This window comes from Bos indicus, chromosome 14 (assembly GCF_029378745.1).
Source record: "Bos indicus isolate NIAB-ARS_2022 breed Sahiwal x Tharparkar chromosome 14, NIAB-ARS_B.indTharparkar_mat_pri_1.0, whole genome shotgun sequence".
Taxonomy (NCBI): Eukaryota; Metazoa; Chordata; class Mammalia; order Artiodactyla; family Bovidae; genus Bos; species Bos indicus.
The window spans coordinates 67741970-67761670 of NC_091773.1; the positions used below are offsets into that span (position 1 = coordinate 67741970).

The window sequence follows — 19701 nt, forward strand, 5'->3', positions numbered from 1 at the left end:
GTTAATGTGGTGTATTACATTGATTGATTTGCGGATATTGAAGAATCCTTGCATCCCTGGGATAAAGCCCACTTGGTCATGGTGTATGATCTTTTTGATGTGTTGTTGGATTCTGATTGCTAGAATTTTGTTAAGGATTTTTGCATCTATGTTCATCAGTGATATTGGCCTGTAGTTTTCTTTTTTGGGGGGATCTTTGTCAGATTTTGGTATTAGGGTGATGGTGGCCTCATAGAATGAGTTTGGAAGTTTACCTTCCTCTGAAATTTTCTGGAAGAGTTTGAGCAGGATAGGTGTTAGCTCTTCTCTAAATTTTTGGTAGAATTCAGCTGTGAAGCCGTCTGGACCGGGGCTTTTGTTTGCTGGAAGATTTTTGATTACAGTTTCAATTTCCGTGCTTGTGATGGGTCTGTTAAGATTTTCTATTTCTTCCTGGTCCAGTTTTGGAAAGTTGTACTTTTCTAAGAATTTGTCCATTTCTTCCACGTTGTCCATTTTATTGGCATATAATTGTTGATAGTAGTCTCTTATGATCCTTTGTATTTCTGTGTTGTCTGTTGTGATCTCTCCATTTTCATTTCTAATTTTATTGATTTGATTTTTCTCCCTTTGTTTCTTGATGAATCTGGCTAATGGTTTGTCAATTTTATTTATCCTTTCAAAGAACCAGCTTTTGGTTTTGTTGATTTTTGCTATGGTCTCTTTTGTTTCTTTTGCATTTATTTCTGCTCTAATTTTTAAGATTTCTTTCCTTCTACTAACCCTGGGGTTCTTCATTTCTTCCTTTTCTAGTTGCTTTAGATGTAGAGTTAGGTTATTTATTTGACTCTTTTCTTGTTTCTTGAGGTGTGCCTGTATTGCTATGAACTTTCCCCTTAGGACTGCTTTTACCGTGTCCCACAGGTTTTGGGTTGTTGTGTTTTCATTTTCATTCGTTTCTATGCAAATTTTGATTTCTTTTTTGATTTCTTCTGTGATTTGTTGGTTATTCAGCAGCGTGTTGTTCAGCCTCCATATGTTGGAATTTTTAATTGTTTTTCTCCTGTAATTGAGATCTAATCTTACTGCATTGTGGTCAGAAAAGATGCTTGGAATGATTTCTATTTTTTTGAATTTACCAAGGCTAGCTTTATGGCCCAGGATGTGATCTATCCTGGAGAAAGTTCTGTGTGCACTTGAGAAAAAGGTGAAATTCATTGTTTTGGGATGAAATGTCCTATAGATATCAATTAGGTCTAACTGGTCTATTGTATCATTTAAAGTTTGTGTTTCCTTGTTAATTTTCTGTTTAGTTGATCTATCCATAGGTGTGAGTGGGGTATTAAAGTCTCCCACTATTACTGTGTTATTGTTAATTTCTCCTTTCATACTTGTTAGCATTTGTCTTACATACTGCGGTGCTCCCGTGTTGGGTGCATATATATTTATAATTGTTATATCTTCTTCTTGGATTGATCCTTTGATCATTATGTAGTGACCTTCTTTGTCTCTTTTCACAGCCTTTGTTTTAAAGTCTATTTTATCTGATATGAGTATTGCTACTCCTGCTTTCTTTGGGTCCCTATTTGCATGGAAAATCTTTTTCCAGCCCTTCACTTTCAGTCTGTATGTGTCCCCTGTTTTGAGGTGGGTCTCTTGTAGACAACATATGTAGGGGTCTTGTTTTTGTATCCATTCAGCCAGTCTTTGTCTTTTGGTTGGGGTATTCAACCCATTTACGTTTAAGGTAATTACTGATAAGTATGATCCCGTTGACATTTACTTTATTGTTTTGGGTTCGAACTTATACACTGTTTTTGTGTTTCCTGTCTAGAGAATATCCTTTAGTATTTGTTGGAGAGCTGGTTTGGTGGTGCAGAATTCTCTCAGCTTTTGCTTGTCTGAAAAGCTTTTGATTTCTCCTTCATACTTGAATGAGATCCTTGCTGGGTACAATAATCTGGGCTGTAGGTTATTTTCTTTCATCATTTTAAGTATGTCTTGCCATTCCCTCCTGGCTTGAAGAGTTTCTATTGAAAGATCAGCTGTTATCCTTATGGGAATTCCCTTGTGTGTTATTTGTTGTTTTTCCCTTGCTGCTTTTAATATTTGTTCTTTGTGTTTGATCTTTGTTAATTTGATTAATATGTGTCTTGGGGTGTTTCGCCTTGGGTTTATCCTGTTTGGGACTCTCTGGGTTTCTTGGACTTGGGTGATTATTTCCTTCCCCATTTTAGGGAAGTTTTCAACTATTATCTCCTCAAGTATTCTCTCATGGTCTTTCTTTTTGTCTTCTTCTTTTGGAACCCCTATGATTCGAATGTTGTAGCATTTAATATTGTCCTGGAGGTCTCTGAGATTGTCCTCATTTCTTTTAATTCATTTTTCTTTTATCCTCTCTGATTCATTTATTTCTACCATTCTATCTTCTAATTCACTAATCCTATCTTCTGCCTCTGTTATTCTACTATTTGTTGCCTCCAGAGTGTTTTTAATTTCATTTATTGCATTATTCATTATATATTGACTCTTTTTTATTTCTTCTAGGTCCTTGTTAAACCTTTCTTGCATCTTCTCAATCCTTGTCTCCAGGCTATTTATCTGTGATTCCATTTTAATTTCAAGATTTTGGATCAATTTCAATATCATTATTCGGAATTCTTTATCAGGTAGATTCCCTATCTCTTCCTCTTTTGTTTGGTTTGGTGGGCATTTATCCTGTTCCTTTATCTGCTGGGTATTCCTCTGTCTCTTCATCTTGTTTAAATTGCTGATTTTGGGGTGTCCTTTCTATATTCTGGCAGTTTGTGGAGTTCTCTTTATTGTGGCTCTTCCTCGCTGTGTGTGGGTTTGTACAGGTGGCTTGTCAAGGTTTCCTGGTTAGGGAAGCTTGTGTCGGTGTTCTGGTGGGTGGAGCTGTATTTCTTCTCTCTGGAGTGCAATGAAATGTCCAGTAATGAGTTATGAGATGTCTGTGGTTTTGGGGTGACTTTGGGCAGCTTGTATCTTGAGGCTCAGGGCTGTGCTCCTTTGTTGCTGGAGAATTTGCTTGGTATGTCTTGCCCTGGAACTTGTTGGCCCTTGTGTGGTGCTTGGTTTCAGTGTCGGTATGGAGGCGTTTGATGAGCTCCTGTCAATTAATGTTCCTTGCGGTCAGGAGTTCCCTGGAGTCAGGGTTTGGACTTAAGGCTCCTGCTTCTAGTTATCGGTCTTATTTTTACAGTAGTTTCCAAACTTCTCCTTCTATACAGCACCATTGATGAAACATCTACGTTAAAGATGAAAAATTTCTCTACTGTGAGGGTCACTCAGAGAGGTTCACAGCGTTACATGGAGAAGAGAAGAGGGAGGAGGGAGTTAGAGGTGACCCAAATGAGATGAGGTGGAATCAATAGTGGAGAGAGTGGGGTAGCCAGTAGTCACTTCCTTATGTGCACTCCACAACTGGACCACTCAGAGATGTTCACGGAGTTATACAGAGAAGAGAAGGAGGAGGAAGGAGACAGAGGTGGCCAGAGGGATAAAAGGGGGGAATGAAAAGGAGGGAGACAGATCCAGCCAGTAATCAGTTCCCTAAGTGTTCTCCACCATCTGGAACACACATAAACTCACAGAGTTGGGTGGAGTAGAGAGGGGTTAGGGAGGAGACACAGGCAACCTGGTGGAGAAAAAGGAGAGTCCAAAGGGAGAGAGAGCAGTCAAGCCAGTAATCTCGCTCCCTAGTGAAAAATGGGTCCTGAAGATTGGGTTCTTAAAGGTACAAAATTGGTAACAAATACATAAAAGCAAAAATTAAAAATCTAGAGTAGAGTTTGGAATTTCAAAAATATGATGTTAAAGAAAAGAAGAAGGAAAAGAAAGAGAGAAAAAACGAACAAAGAAAAACAATCAAGGTCGCAAAAATTATAAAGAAAATACAGGTACAAAATTGATAACTAATACCAAAAAGCAAAAATTAAAAATCTAGAGTAGAGTTTGGAATTTCAAAAATACCATGTTAAAAGAAAGGAAGAAGAAACATAAAGAAAGCAAACAAACAAAAACAATGTCGCAAAAATTATAAAGAAAATACAGGTACCAATTTGATATCAATACAAAAAAGCATAAATTAAAAATCTAGAGTAGAGTTTGGAATTTCAGATATACAATGTTATATAAAAGAAGAAGAGAATGAAACAGAAAAAAAAAGTCACAGAAATTATTAAAAAAAAAAAACTGTAGGTACAAAATTGATAACATATACCAAAAAGCTAAAATTAAAAAACTAGAGTAGAGTTTGGAATTTCAAAAATACAATGTTAAAGAAAAGAAGAAGAAAAAAACAAAAACAAGGTCAAAAAATTATAAAATATATATATATGAAGTTTGCTGAAGAAGAAAAAAATAGGGTCTTTTTTTTTTTGCAAAGTAATAGGTTATAAAAGTGAAAATTAAAGGAACAATAGAGGACTTAAAAATTTTTTTTAATTAAAAAAAAAAGAAAGAAAGAATGATCGTAAAAATAGTAAAAATATATCTAGGACTTTCTCTGGTTTTGTTGTATGGTGGGTTCAGTTCATTTTTGGCTAGTTCCTTGGTCCGACTTATATTTCTCAAGATCTATAGGCCCCTTCCTATGTAGTCCATAGTAACCACGGGGTTTTAATCTATTGCCCGTAGCTTCCAAGGCGTTTCCCTCTGTTATAACTTCTTCTGTTTGCTGGTCTCTTCAGTGTCTGGCTTCTGCCCTGACACAAAGGGGACGGTGGGGGAAACTTTTTTTTTTTTTTTTTTAGGCTCATTTGTTCAGTCACGCTATGGGGAGGGAGGGAGGGATGCTGCAAACAATTAACACTGGCGTGCGCTCGCAGTGCCTCAGCCACACTGGGTCTGCCCCCGCTCACGGCGCGTGTAGCCTCCCTGCCCACACTGCTCGGGCTCTAGGTTGTTCCGCCGAGAACAATCCGAGGCCGGCCCTGGGCTGCATGTACCTCCCAGGTCCAAGCCGCTCAGGTTCAGGCACTCGGGTAGTCCTCAGAGGCGCAGACTCAGTTGGGCCTGCGTTTTGTGCTCTTCCCAGGTTCGAGCAGCTCAGGTGATGAGGTGTTTGGCGAACGCCAATGCTGCGACTTATCGCCTCCCCGCCACTCCGTTATCTGGGTGTAAAACCGGCGCACCTTCTCAGGCAGATGTTGACCGTCCAGACCCCCAAGAAGTTTTAGTTAGCAAAGAAGCCTGCTTACAGTTTTATAGATAATGTCTCTCTGGGGCTGCGATTTCCCCCTTCCGGCTCTGGCTGCCTGTAACCGGAGGGGGAAGGTCTGCAGCCGGCTATCTCTGTTCAGTCCTTTGTTCCGTGCGCGGGCCTGGCGGTGTCTTAGGTTGGGGCTGGCTTTTCGCGTGGTAGATATCCCACAGTCTGGTTTGCTAACCCATATTATTTCGCTCAGATAGCGCTCAGGGTATTCAGGCCAGATTCTTACTCTCAGCGATGCAGCCGGCGCCGCGCCTCCCTGCCCAGCCCCCGCTTGCTAATGGCGTGTGCAGGCGTCTGTGCTGCTTCTCCGCTGGGGGAGTTACCGTAGGGCTCGCAATCTGCGAGTTTTAATTGTTTATTTTTTCTCCCTGTTATGTTGCCCTCTGTGCTTCCAAAGCTCGGCACAGATTCGGCATTGAGAAGGTTTCCTGGTGTTTGGAAACTTCTGTCTTTTTAAGACTCCCTTCCCGAGACGGAACTCCGTCCCTCCCTCTTTTGTCTCTTTTTTTGTCTTTTATATTTTTTCCTACCTCATTTCGAAGAGTTGGGTTGCTTTTCTGGGTGCCTGATGTCCTCTGCCGGCATTCAGAAGTTGTTTTGTGGAATTTACTCGACGTTTAAATGCTCTTTTGATGAATTTGTGGGGGAGAAAGTGTTCTCACCGTCCTACTCCTCCGCCATCTTGGCTCCTCCCCCACCTTCCTTCTCTTCACCCTGCTCCCTTTCTGTCACATATTTATATTCACTCTTCAATCAGAATACATTAAAAATCACCTCTTCTATGGGGCCTTGCCAAACAATACCCCAGAGGTACATGCATCATTTCTGTGTGTCTACCATAACTAACTCTGTGTGTATGTGTGTGTGTGTTAGTTGCTCAGGCATATCCAACTCTTTGGATATGACTCCATGGACTGTAGCGTGCCAGGCTCCTCTGTCCATGGATTTCTCCAGTCTAGAATACTGGAGTGGGTTGCCATTCCCATCTCCAGTGGATCTTCCCGACCCAGGGTTTGAATCTGGGTTTGCTGCACTGCAGGCAGATTGTTTACCATCTGAGACATCAGGAAAGCCCATAATTAACTGTATTATTAACTAATATATTTATTTATAAATCTGTCTCTCCTGCTCTCAAAGTCAAGCAGGGTAAATTACTCATCATTTCATCATTATATCCATACATAAGCACTCAATACTTTTTATGAAGGAGTTAATAATACTTTAATCTCCCTAGGTCTCAGCCTCCCTAGAGTACGAGAGTACTTGTCTTTGCCTCCTTCGCAAAGAAGCTATAGGAATTAAAAACTTGATATCATATTTAAAATTATTTTGAAAAATTATAAAACTATACATTGCTGCTGCTTCTCTTTCATTATAACTACAGTTGACCCCTGAACTACAGTTGATCTGGTGTGAGCTTCCCAGGTCCACTAATAGGCAGATTTTTTTCTGATAAATACTACAGTAGTACAAGATCCAGGGTTGATTGAATCTGTGTATGCAGAACCATGGATCCAGAGGGCTGACTGTGGGATTTCAGGGTCCACCATGGGTCCTAGAACCAATACCTCTCCTTGTTCAAAGGTCAACACATAGGTTTTTTTCATTTCTACAGGTACTGTACTGATGCTTGTGTTAAAAGTTAAATTTCATTAAACCATCAAAACATTTCACCAGATTGAAATTTATAAGAAAAGAAAAAAAGAGGTTCATAAGTTATCTATTAATTAGCACTAACCACAAGTATCTACTTCTTATTAAAAAAATTCTCTAAGCCTTCTGCAAACATTAATTAATGATTTCATAATACATTTCTAGTGATGGATTAGAATCATATTATGACAACACTGTAGAGATACCAGTGAACTTAGGGATCCCTAGTCCATACCCTCCTTTTATAGAACGTTAATCAAGGCCTGTGATATAATTCCCAGGCAGCTGACAAGCCAGCAACTACAATCAACCAGGTAAGTGGTCCAACTAGCACATACTTCCTAAAGGATTAAGAATGATTTTCTTATAGGAAGGGCTTCCCTGATAGCTCAGTTGGTAAAGAATCTGCCTGCATTGCAGGAGACCCTGGTTAGATTCTTGGGTCAGAAGGTCTGCTGCAGAAGGGATAGGCTACCCACTCCAGTATTCTTGAGCTTCCCTTGTGGCTCAGCTGGTAAAGAATCCACCTGCAATGAGGGAGACCTGGGTTTGATCCCTGTGTTGGGAAGATCCCCTGGAGAAAGGAAAGGCTACTCACTTCAGTATTCTGGCCTGGAGAATTCTACTGGTATAGTCCGTGCAGTCACAGAGTCAGACAAGACTGAGCCACTTTCACTTTCTTATAGGGAATTATATGCATTAACATATAATAGAAGTTCAGTGAAGGATACCTAAAGGCAGTCTGAGAAGCAAATACACATAATAAAATATATGTATATAGAGTAGCACCAGAACAAAGAGAACAAAGGGGATCATGAAAAGCTACAGAAAAGACATAATATCTGAAGACAGGCTCAAGAAATGGCTGCTGCTGCTAAGTCACTTCAGTAGTGTCCGACTCTGTGCGACCCCATAGACAGCAGCCCACCAGGCTCCTCTGTCCCTGGGATTCTCCAGGCAAGAATTCTGGAGTGGGTCGCCATTTCCTTCTGCAATGCATGCATGCATGCTAAATCGCTTCAGCTGTATCCGACTCTGTGCGACCCCATAGACAGCAGCCCAGCAGGCTCCTCTGTCCACAGGATTCTCTAGGCAAGAATACTGGAGTGGGCTGCCATTTCCTTCTCCCCAAGAAATGGCTACAGAAGCAGAAAAAAATGAATGGCATCCCTATCAGAGGGCCACCAGAACATCATCTGTTCGTCAATCCTGGTTGTCCAGAAAATAATGGGGCCTGAGTCTATCATCTTTACATCTTTTTGCATATATGTCAACTGAATTAATAGGTAACACATCATTTTGATAATAATTCTTAATGCTTCTTAACATGGTCAGTTAAATAAATTTTGACATTGAAAATGATATAATTACTTTAAAACATAATTCAGTATCTTTGAGTATTGTTCTGAGTACCTTAACTTCACTGTTTCTTTAAATCCCACAAATGCAATAAATACTTATTTTTAAAAGGAATTTAAATTTTTTTTCCCAATGGATCAGTTTTTCCCTGAGTATAAAATTTTCTAAGATCTAAGGCACAAAACAATGCATTACACAAGAAATCACCTAGAATATTTGACATAAGTAAACACTAAATACATGTTAGTTGATTCTAAACCTAGTTCTCCTCTGTAACATAATCAGAAAATTACCAATGTAATACTTGGCTAGAATGCGTAATTATATATCTCTCCAATGGAGCACTACAAGAATATTATAGTTTATTTTATTATTATTGTTTTTAGAAAGGTACATTAGCCCAACTAAGATATGTCCTCACTAATAACTAGCATAAATAATTATAACAACTAACAGTCTATATTTGGGGAGGTAAGAAAAATGGACCAAGATATTTCTATATCACATTCCACTCAAGAAAAAAACAAAAATATCATATATAATTTAAAAACACAAGGACTATATAAAATTTGTACAAATCTGATATACAATTTGTACAAATCTGATACATTTGTACATTCCTAGCAAGAAATAAAGGATTAAAATAGTGAAATATACAAACAGAGTAAGACTAAATAAAAGCCAATAATCAAAAACAACTTGAAGAAATTTGTTCCTAATTCGCAGATTTAGGAACAAATTCTCAAACAAATGTTTGAGAATTACTCATCTCAAACATTTCCCCATTATAATTGTAAACGGAGCTTCATTTCTCCAGCCATTTAACAGGAATGTACTGAGCACCTTACCTACTAAGCACCAAAGACACAAATGTTTAAGATAATACTCATACCCTCAAACAGCCGTCAAGTATAGTAAAGAGACAGATAACGTGAAAACCAGATAACTGAGATGGTTACAAGGTTCTGTGAAAACAAAGTGGAGGGGCGGTTAGGAGGAGTTTCCTGGTGAAAAAGGCACTGTAACAGGGGACTTAATAAACAGTTCCCACCACATGTGTAGGAAAAGGAATGGAGGCAGGGATGGAGGGAGGGGTGGAGGGAGGGAGGGATGGAAGAAGGAAGGAAGGATAGTTTTCTTTTTGATCTTCAGTACGACCTGCTCCTTAGCACAAAGAATCCACACAGATTCCACATCAGGACAAGGACAGCATGTAGTTCCTCAAAATCCCCAATCAAGCCACTAGTTATTACTTATGTGGGTTATTCCTTGGAATTTTCACAGAGGGAAAAATAACCCATGCTTACAAAACATGTGTTTGTCAAATAATTCATTTACAAAGACATTCAAGATTTTATTTAATATCCCTAAAATACTAATAACCCGATTGAAAAAAAAAATCTAGCACACTCTTGAGCAAATTATAGGACACTTGAAAAAACACACACTTTTAAAATATTATTTTTGTACACAAAAGTTTGAAGTCATTGTTCCTTTACTTGAATTCCAACTGTAGAAATATTAAATGCTATACTCTTCAAAATCTTAAGCAACTATTTTAAAACACTCATGCTGTATCATGTCTTTGAATTCAGAAAGTTACATATTCAAAGGAACCTTTGGAGCACTGTTTGAAAAAAGACTTTCTTTTCATATATTGCCTTCATGAGCCATAGTTACAGATTATCTTTTTCACAAAAAGAGATAAAATTGAAATGTCATTTTCATTCTTTTCTACTTAAATTTGGAAGGAAACTTAAACAAAACCAACTTTGCTTCTGCTGTGAATTATATTCTCTCTAATAATAGGTTTATATTTTGAGGAAACAAAACAAAATCCTTGCTTCTATTTCTAAATCTTTTCCCTGAAATATTATTGTTTGAAAATGTCTCAGGCTATGCTAGAAATGCCACAATGAATAGACTAAGTGAAGTGGAAAAGGACACAATGAAAAGAAAATGTGCTGAAAGACAGAAAAAGTAAGATTTAGAGACTGAGATTTTTATTGATTTTTTTATTGTGTCACTTTTTCTGCTAAGGACTGCATATACTACTTATATAAAGACTTAAATATGTTCCTTAAACTTACATTGCTGAACAGGATTCACTGACATAAATTTAACTCTTTGTCTTCAGCCTAGCATGTGTAGCAGATACAATGTCCATAATTGCTAAATACTAGTTTAGAAACTGGCACATCAAAATTCACTTTCTGACTCCCACTAATGCTCCTAGATTTATAATAATTAGCCTTTTAACCATCTTAAGGAAGATTCTCTCCTTTATTCAATTCAAAGCTCAAACAAGACCAACCTAGACAGCATATTCAAAAGCAGAGACATTACTTTGCCAACAAAGGTCCATCTAGTCAAGGCTATGGTTTTTCCAGTGGTCTTGTATGGGTGTGAGAGTTGGACTATAAAGAAAGCTGAGCGCCAAAGAATTGATGCTTTTGAACTGTGGTGTTGGAGAAGACTCCTGAGAGTCCCAAGGACTGCAAGGAGATCCAACCAGTCCATCTTAAAGGAGATCAGTCCTGGGTGTTCATTGGAAGGACTGATGCTGAAGCTGAAACTCCAATACTTTGGCCACCTGATGCAAAGAACTGACTCATTTGAAAAGACTCTGATGCTGGGAGGGATTGGGGGCAGGAGGAAAAGGGGATGACAGAGTATTAGATGGTTGGATGGCATCACCAACTCAATGGACATGGGTTTGGGTGAACTCCAGGAGTTGGTGATGGACAGGAAGGCCTGGTGTGCTATGGTTCATGGGGTTGCAAAGAGTCGGACACGACTGAGCGACTGAACTGAACTGAACTGAACTGCTTTCCATAGCTTATATCCAATCATTCATTCAGTTCTTCAAGAAAACTCATTGAGAACTTACTATCTACCAGGAGCTGTGCAAGAATTTGGAAAAGATAAAAAAATTAGCAAGACTCAGTTCCTACTGTTAGTAGACACTGTTAATTACTAATTTAATATACATCCCTCCCTTTTCTTTCTAAACAAAACTGGATTTTATTTGGGGTGCAAAGTGTCCAGCCCCATTAATCTAAGCCTTTTGCTCTTAATATGGATGGCACCAGTCTTATAAGATGTTTTGTAAATGTGGTGGGTAGGGGAGAGAGTATTTGGTTGTCATAAAGATGTAGGGGTCCTACTAGTAATGAGTTGGCAGAGGCCAGGGATACTAGACATACAGCAATGTGGAGGGAAATCCTGTCTACTAAGAACTCTCCTATATTCTACACAGATTTTTATTTTAATGTGAAAACCTATTATTTGAACCTTGACCCTAACTCTATTGTACATACAAATACATGCAAAACTGGATTTTGTGCAGTTTTAATGCAAGCTGACTTTTTCAAGAAGCAACCACCATGTATATCAAGGGAGGACTATACTGTGCTTTTTTCAGGATTTTACTGAGAGCAGTTCATCATTTCGGTGAAACCCCAGTGACAACACTACTCCTGGTATTGGAAACACCATCAACCCTGGGCCCATCTGCATTCACTGCGGCCATGTTCACTATGTAAGCATCTGAATATGTCATTATGTCACCTAGTGCAGTCATGCCTGGGCATGTATGTTTTGAAGTGCTTTATTATCAATTACCTTTATTTAATGGCTTCTTTATATTACAGTTAGGATAGCACAGTGATTTACCTGAAAATATGCAAAACCACCCTTATGGCAGAAAGTGAGGAGGAACTAAAAAGCCTCTTGATGAAGGTGAAAGAAGAGAGTGAAAAAGTTGGCTTAAAGCTCAACATTCAGAAAACGAAAATCATGGCATCTGGTCCCATCACTTCATGGGAAATAGATGGGGAAACAGTGGAAACAGTGTCAGACTTTATTTTTCTGGGCTCCAAAATCACTGCAGATGGTGACTGCAACCATGAAATTGAAAGATGCTTACTCCTTGGAAGGAAAGTTATGACCAACCTAGATAGCATATTCAAAAGCAGAGACATTACTTTGCCAACAAAGGTTTGTCTAGTCAAGGTTATGGTTTTTCCTGTGGTCGTGTATGGATGTGAGAGTTGGACTGTGAAGAAGGCTGAGTGCTGAAGAATTGATGCTTTTGAACTGTGGTGTTGGAGAAGACTCTTGAGAGTCCCTTGGACTGCAAGGAGATCCAACCAGTCCATTCTGAAGGAGATCAGCCCTGGGATTTCTTTGGAAGGAATGATGCTAAAGCTGAAACTCCAGTACTTTGGCCACCTCATGCGAAGAGTTGACTCATTGGAAAAGACTCTGATGCTGGGAGGGATTGGGGGCAAGAGGAGAACGGGACGACAGAGGATGAGATGGCTGGATGGCATCACTGACTCGATGGACGTGAGTCTGAGTGAACTCCAGGAGTTGGTGATGGACAGGGAGGCCTGGTGCGCTGCGATTCATGGGGTCGCAAAGAGTCGGACACGACTGAGCGACTGATCTGATCTGATGCAAAAGCATATGATTTGTGATGCTTTACTCAGGATAATAAAGCAGGCATTATAAATTACTTGTTTTGCTTTTTTTTTTTTTTAAGAGGCACTGCATCTAATAGGATAGAGAACTAGTGATTTAAGTGAACTCAACAATTCTCTTCCACACTCATCCTGCTTACTTTTTAACCAGAGAAGACCCTGTGATCCAATTCTACTCAAAGATAACCCAAACAGAAGCAGTTGACAAAAAATGGCCATAATAATAGAGCTGCATCAGCTACTTTGTAACCATAAGGGTAACTCCAAGAGTACTGGTCCTGAGATCACTGAGCAGTTAAACCAACATCAGCACCACCAATCTGTCTGTTATGTGAGAAAAATAAACTACATTTGTTACAGCCACTGTTAACTGGATTTTCTGTTATTTACAGATGTCAACAGTTGGTAAAGAGTCCGCTGCAACACAAGAGACCACGGGTCAATTCCTGGGTTGGGAAGATCCGCTGGAGAAGGAATAGGCTACCCACTCCAGTATTCTTGGGCTTCCCTTGTGGCTCAGCTGCTATGTGGGAGATCTGGGTTCCATCCCTGTGTTGGGAAGATTCCCTGGCAAACAGAAAGGCTACCCACTCTAGTATCCTGGCCTGGAGAATTCCATGGACTCTATAGTCCATGGGGTTGCAAAGAGACACCACTGAGCGACTTTCACTTTCACCTTATATTTCTAATTGCTATAATACTTTCAGGCCTTCTTGGGGATCCACAATTAAATACATTATTCATACTAATTAACACCATAAGTGCAGTCAGTTCAGTTCAGTCCCTCAGTCGTGTCTGACTCTTTGCGACCCCATGAATTGCGGCATGCCAGGCCTCCCTGTCCATCACCAACTCCTGGAGTCCACCCAAACCCATGTCCATTGAGTCGGTAATGCCATCCAACCTCTCATCCTCTGTTGTCTCCTTCTCCTCCTGCCCTCAGTCTTTCCCAGCATCAGGGTCTTTTCAAATGAGACAGCTCTTCGCATCAGGTGGCCAAAGTATTGGAGTTTCAGCTTCAACATCAGTCCTTCCAATGAATACTCAGGACTGATCTCCTTTAGAATGGACTGGTTGAATCTCCTTGCAGTCCAAGGGACTCTCAAGAGGCTTCTCCAACACCACAGTTCAAAAGCATCAATTCTTTGGCCCTCAGCTTTCTTTATAGTCCAACTCTCACATCCATACATGACTACTGGAAAAACCATAGCCTTGACTAGATGGACCTTTTATGGCAAAGTAATGTCTCTGCTTTTGAATATGCTGTCTAGGTTGGTCATAACTTTCCTTCCAAGGAGTAAGCGTCTTTTAATTTCATGGCTGCAGTCACCATCTTCAGTGATTTTGGAGCCCAAAAAAATAAAGTCAGCCACTGTTTCCACTGTTTCCCCATCTATTTCCCATGAAGTGATGGGACCAGATGCCATGATCTTCGTTTTCTGAATGTTGAGCTTTAAGCCAACTTTTTCACTCTCTTCTTTCACTTTCATCAAGAGGCTCTTTAGTTCCTCTTCACTTTCTGCCATAACGGTGATGTCATCTACATATCTGAGGTTATTGATATTTCTCCCGGCAATCTTCATTCCAGCTTGTGCTTCCTTCAGCCCAGCATTTCTCATGATGTACTCTGCATATAAGTTAAATAAGCAGGGTGCAATATACAGCCTTGATGTACTCCTTTTCCTATTTTGGAACCAGTCTGTTGTTCCATGTCCAGTTCTAACTGTTGCTTCCTGACCTGCATACAAATTTCTCAAGAGGCAGGTCAGGTGGTCTGGTATTCCCATCTCTTTCAGAATTTCCCACAATTTATTGTGATCCACACAGTCAAAGGCTTTGGCATAGTCAATAAAGCAGAAATAGATGTTTTCTGGAACTCTCTTGCTTTTTCCATGATCCAGTGGATGTTTGCAATTTGATCTCTGGTTCCTCTGCCTTTTCTAAAACCAGCTTGAACATCAGGAAGTTCACAGTTCACATATTGCTGAAGGAAGGAAAGTTATGACCAACCTAGATAGCATATTCGAAAGCAGAGACATTACTTTGCCAACAAAGGTTCGTCTAGTCAAGGCTATGGTTTTTCCAGTGGTCTTGTATGGGTGTGAGAGTTGGACTGTGAAGAAGGCTGAGTGCTGAAGATTGATGCTTTTGAACTGTGGTGTTGGAGAAGACTCTTGAGAGTCCCTTGGACTGCAAGGAGATCCAACCAGCCCATTCTAAAGGAAATCAGTCCTGGGTGTTCATTGGAAGGACAGACGTTGAAGCTGTAACTGCAATATTTTGGCCACCTGATGCGAAGAGCTGTCTCATTTGAAAAGACCCTGACGTTGGGAAAGATTGAAGGCAGGAGGCGAAGGGGACGACAGAGTATGAGATGGTTAGATGGCATCATCGACTCAATGGACATGAGTTTGGGTAAACTCCGGGAGTTGGTGGTGGACAGGGAGGCCTGGCATGCTGCAATTCATGGGGTCACAAAGAGTTGGACACAACTGAGTGACTGAACTGAACTGAACCAGCCAACTGAATTTGAACTCACAAGGTCATTAAGGATGCCCTTGTTGCTAAGTCCAATAATAACATTTCAATTCCTATCATATGTAACACCTAAATCATTGACCATCATGGATAACCTCACCTTCTTCAAATACTCTTCTTTCTATATTTCTACTCTCCTTCTCAATCTTTCTTGTAGGGTCTCTTTTCTCCATATATCCTTGTAAAGTTTAAAAATAAAATAAAATTTAAAAAAATAAATAAATAAAAAATAAAGTTTATTGTTTCCTAGGGATTTCTCCTGGAGAAGACAATGGCATCCCACTCCAGTGGGATTTTCTTGCCTGGAAAATCCTATGGATGGAGCAGCCTGGTAGGCTCCAGTCCATGGGGTCGCTAAGAGTCGGCAACAACTGAGTGACTTCACTTTCACTTTTCACTTTCATGCATTGGAGAAGGCAATGGCAACCCACTCCAGTATTCTTGCCTGGAGAATCCCAGGGACAGAGGAGCCTAGTGGGCTGCTGTCTATATGGTTGCACAGAGTCGGACACGACTGAAGTGACTTAGCAGCAGCAGCAGCAGCAGCAGGGATTTCTCCATAACCTACCATAAGAAGGCTTCATTAAATGTCTCTGCCACAGAACATATCACCCTGAACATGAATAAGGTATGGGCATTGAAGAAACAAGGGAGGAGAACTTAAGGAAGAGAAACAAATTCTAACAGCCATGCAAAGAACCCGGTGTATGACATTCCTCTTTCTTTTGGAAGATAGTACAGTAACTGTGGGTTAGTGAAGTAATGAAAGCTGGGCTAAGGGTACACTGAGTGGCAGTCCCATTCGCAGAGGCAATCCCAGGAGCTCTGGGTTGGGAGGTGTGGGGGTGACAACCTGCTAAGACATCTACCACCAGACCTCTCTCCTTCCACTGGCCACACTGAACACCCAGGGCCCCACTCTACAAATGTCAAGTGACCTTCTCTCTCTTATCCCTTCATAGCCCATCAGGATGAGATACAGGGCTAACTCCTTTTTGTCCCTTGACATTTTATTGCTTACCAGTGAGCAGTTTTGAGAAATTTTAAGAAAATTGTTTGGGCTCACTTTACCAATTTTTTTTCCAGATTTCTTTATCTCTTTCTTGACTATATAAGATAACAAAGCCTTAATTCCTACTGTTCAAAAACAGGCATATTTGTCATATAACTGAATGTTACTGACTTTTGACCTACATCATGCTGAGACTAAGAGCAATAAATATGAACCTTCCTTACATGTTGCTTCAGTGAAACAATATGATTAAAATGCCAATAAATTAAATCTACCATGAACTCTAGGACAAACTCCATCTTCTTGGCTTGCAAAATCTGTACGGAAACTTCAAATGGATAATGAGACAGTTCTTGGTCCCTTTGTTAGTGAAGGATGCTGGACTGACAATGAGGGTGGATCCCTTTGAGAACAGAGGTCTGTGATCAGTGACTCTGCCACACGTGCACACATCTGCAATCAGCAGCCATGCCAAGCACATACAGTTAACAAAAACACAGAACAAGTCATGAAGAATGCAGCCCATACCCTTTGGGGAGCCAAATACAAAGCAGGTAATCATAGACATAAGTATTTCTGAGGTCCCATGATCTGAGAGAAGTGAAGAAAGGGACAAAATGCCATGGGATTTTAGTCTCATAAAGTCCTAGTTTTCTAGAACTTGGACCCCCAAAGTAAGAGTAATAATAGGAAATGTTTCATTTCTGTCAATAAAACCAGTGAAGCATTTGTCTTTGATCTGGTGATGTTAAAAAAAAAAAAAAAAAAAACTACTACAAGGCACAGCAGTCTCTTCCAGAGGAAAGGCAGAGAATATGGCCCTTCTTGAATAAGACAAAATGCAAAAGGCTTCCAGAGACTCTGCTGCAGAAAACTATAAAGCTAGAGATATATAGATTTAATTACGACTTGCCAATACAGGGTTACAGTAAGCTGACTGTACTAATGGGTTTTTACTGCTAAACAGCATGTTTTCCCCATCTCTCTTCCCCTGAACTGGTTAATAATAAGTTCCAAGGAGCACTCTGGTAGAGATATTAGTAATTTCCTTTGGAACATGCCTTTTTGTTTCCCTCGCTTTAGCCAGCCCCCCACACCCCATTCTATAAACACAAAAGCAGAAAAACTCACTGAATCGTGCTGCAAACACAGTTCTTATTACAGCCCAAGCCAGGGAGGCCTGTTCAGCAAGTCACTAACTGCAAAATTTGCTATTAAACCTGTCAGACAGACCTGGATGAAACTGTGGGCTTCACTAAACAGCTGTTAAGTTTCATGAGCTTAAAAAGAAAATATCATCTAGCTATGCACTATTAACAGAAACTCACCATTCAGTTTTAAAACCTGATCTGCCGATACTCTTTTCCCCAAATCCTAACATTTGCTCTCTGCTATGAAATGGCTCGGAGAACGCAATGGCACCCCCCTCCAGTACTCTTGCCTGGAAAATCCCATGGACGGAGGACCCTGGAAGGCTGCAGTCTATGGGGTTGCACAGAGTTGGACATGACTGAAGTGACTTAGCAGCAGCAGCAGCATGAGATAGCTGCCACACAGCACCATCAGCAAACATGAGCTGAGACAGCACACACACACACATACACACACACACACACACACACACACACACACACACACACGCTCACTTGACAACAGTTCGTGCTCCCTCCTCTTGCAGTGGGAGCACTCAGCACCTGTTGCTTCAGGCTCCTACACCTCTCAGTGGTGTCAAGGAGAGATGAACGCGCTGAGCCCTCCCTATCCCAGTGGTCACACATTAATCAGAGGTGGCAAAATAAAAGAGTTAAGCCAAACGGATTCACAGTAATGGAGCTAAAACAATTACTCAAAGTGCTTAATCAGTCAATGTAAAATAAAACCCTGGTAGCACTCCATCAGAGCACATCCAGCCAAATTATCCTGGAGAGAAAGAACACTCATAAAACAAGTTTTCTACAAAGTGGAGAAAGCAAGGTGATACAGCAGATGTTTGACAGCAGGAAATTAAAAAGCCAATTTTAAAAAATAAAAAAAGGAATTAGGGAGACACTTAGAGAGAGATGAGTTTGGAGTGTGGAACGACAACAGTGGGGAAAATATATCTCGGCCCAGAGGTGAGAAGGGAGGAGAAAAAAAACCTTAAAGAGGCATGGAGCACCGGCTGAAAGTAACTTTTCTTAACTGGAAATTTCTAAATCCAAAAAGGAACTTATTAAAAGACAATCACACTTATCAGGAAACTGTATGATTTAAAGGATAATGAACACAGACTTAAAGAAAAGATTCTCGGATCCCAGATAGAAACTGCAGAAGAAAAAAAGGAAACGAGAATGGTTACCTCTGGGGAAAGACAAAAAAAAAAAAAAAAAAAGGCTTGGGAGGACGGAGAAATAAAAGGTACCACAGCTCGTCTGGGTTTTGGTGATTTATTCCCCATATCTGACTCAAAAGATGAAAAGCCTAAATAGTCAGGTCACTCAAATCATTGTTATGGGAAATGAGGTGAGGAAACACGGAGTCGGGAATAATCGCCCATAATTGCCTAGAGGTCTGCTCAATCTGTGAAGGATCGGCCTGTTTCCTAAATGCAGTGCGTGTGATTTCCCTCCAGAGGATGCAGGAAATTGTACCCTTTGAAACAGATGAGAAGTTTTGGATAACATCAGCTTCGACTGGAAAGCCCCCAGGTAATGAGTCGGCAGCTTAGCCTGCACAGCAGTGTCGGATACGTTTAGTAGCAGATGAGGGGAAGTTTGTTGTGACAGCTGGGCAGAAAAACAGGCCTGAAGGTTAGGTTAGGTGGATCTGCAACAGGAGACAGTGGTTTGGGTTTGGAAAAAGCAAAGATGTCTTCGGATGAGGAGTACACAGAGAGATGAACAAGAGAAAAACGCAGTGCGGCGGAAGTAGAGGAGCCAGCGGTGCAGACTTCTTGGCATCGTTTCTGTGTCAGGAAGACCTGCTCATCGGTGAGAACGCCCACCCAACACAGTTGTACAGTTCGCCTTTACGGCCGTTAAAGCCTAACCAAGAGCTGGAATAATGTACTACTTGCAAGATGCATAGATGCAGAGTAAACTTGAGATATACTCGAAGATGATTTTACTTCCTGCTTTTCCTCCCCGGAGACCAGCATCCAGGCCTCTGTTCCCTCCAGCCAGTCACGAAGGCCATCTCTCAGGCTCCGCACAGGTGAGGGCTGCCGGCCACCCCCCCGCCCCCGCCGGTGTTCTGTTCCGCGCAGCTCACGGTGCTTCATCTATTTATCTCTCGTCTTCCCTCTGCCGTCACCACTTGCTCAGAGGCCAACCGCTTCCCCTCATGACGTGTCACCGGCAGGACAGGAGAGACCTCGTGCCATCCACGAGATGGTCCAGACCAGCATCAGGAGGAAAAGCCCCTGGTGAATTGGCAGCAGGAAGGTAAACGACCGTGACAGA

At 40.8% G+C, this 19701-nt stretch overlaps 1 protein-coding gene across 6 annotated transcripts in view; it reads right to left on the bottom strand.

The window, feature by feature from the left end:
- The window catches only part of CPQ (carboxypeptidase Q), a 560676-nt gene that overhangs the window by 433249 nt on the left and 107726 nt on the right, over positions 1-19701 (bottom strand). Inside the window, exon 1 of one of the 6 annotated variants that reach the window (XM_070802865.1) lies at positions 5746-5884. The exons of the other annotated variants lie outside the window; for them this stretch is intronic. The gene's annotated coding sequence lies outside the window, so the exon portion shown is untranslated. Of the gene's footprint in view, positions 1-5745; positions 5885-19701 lie in introns of those variants that run through there. 6 annotated transcript variants of the gene reach the window in all.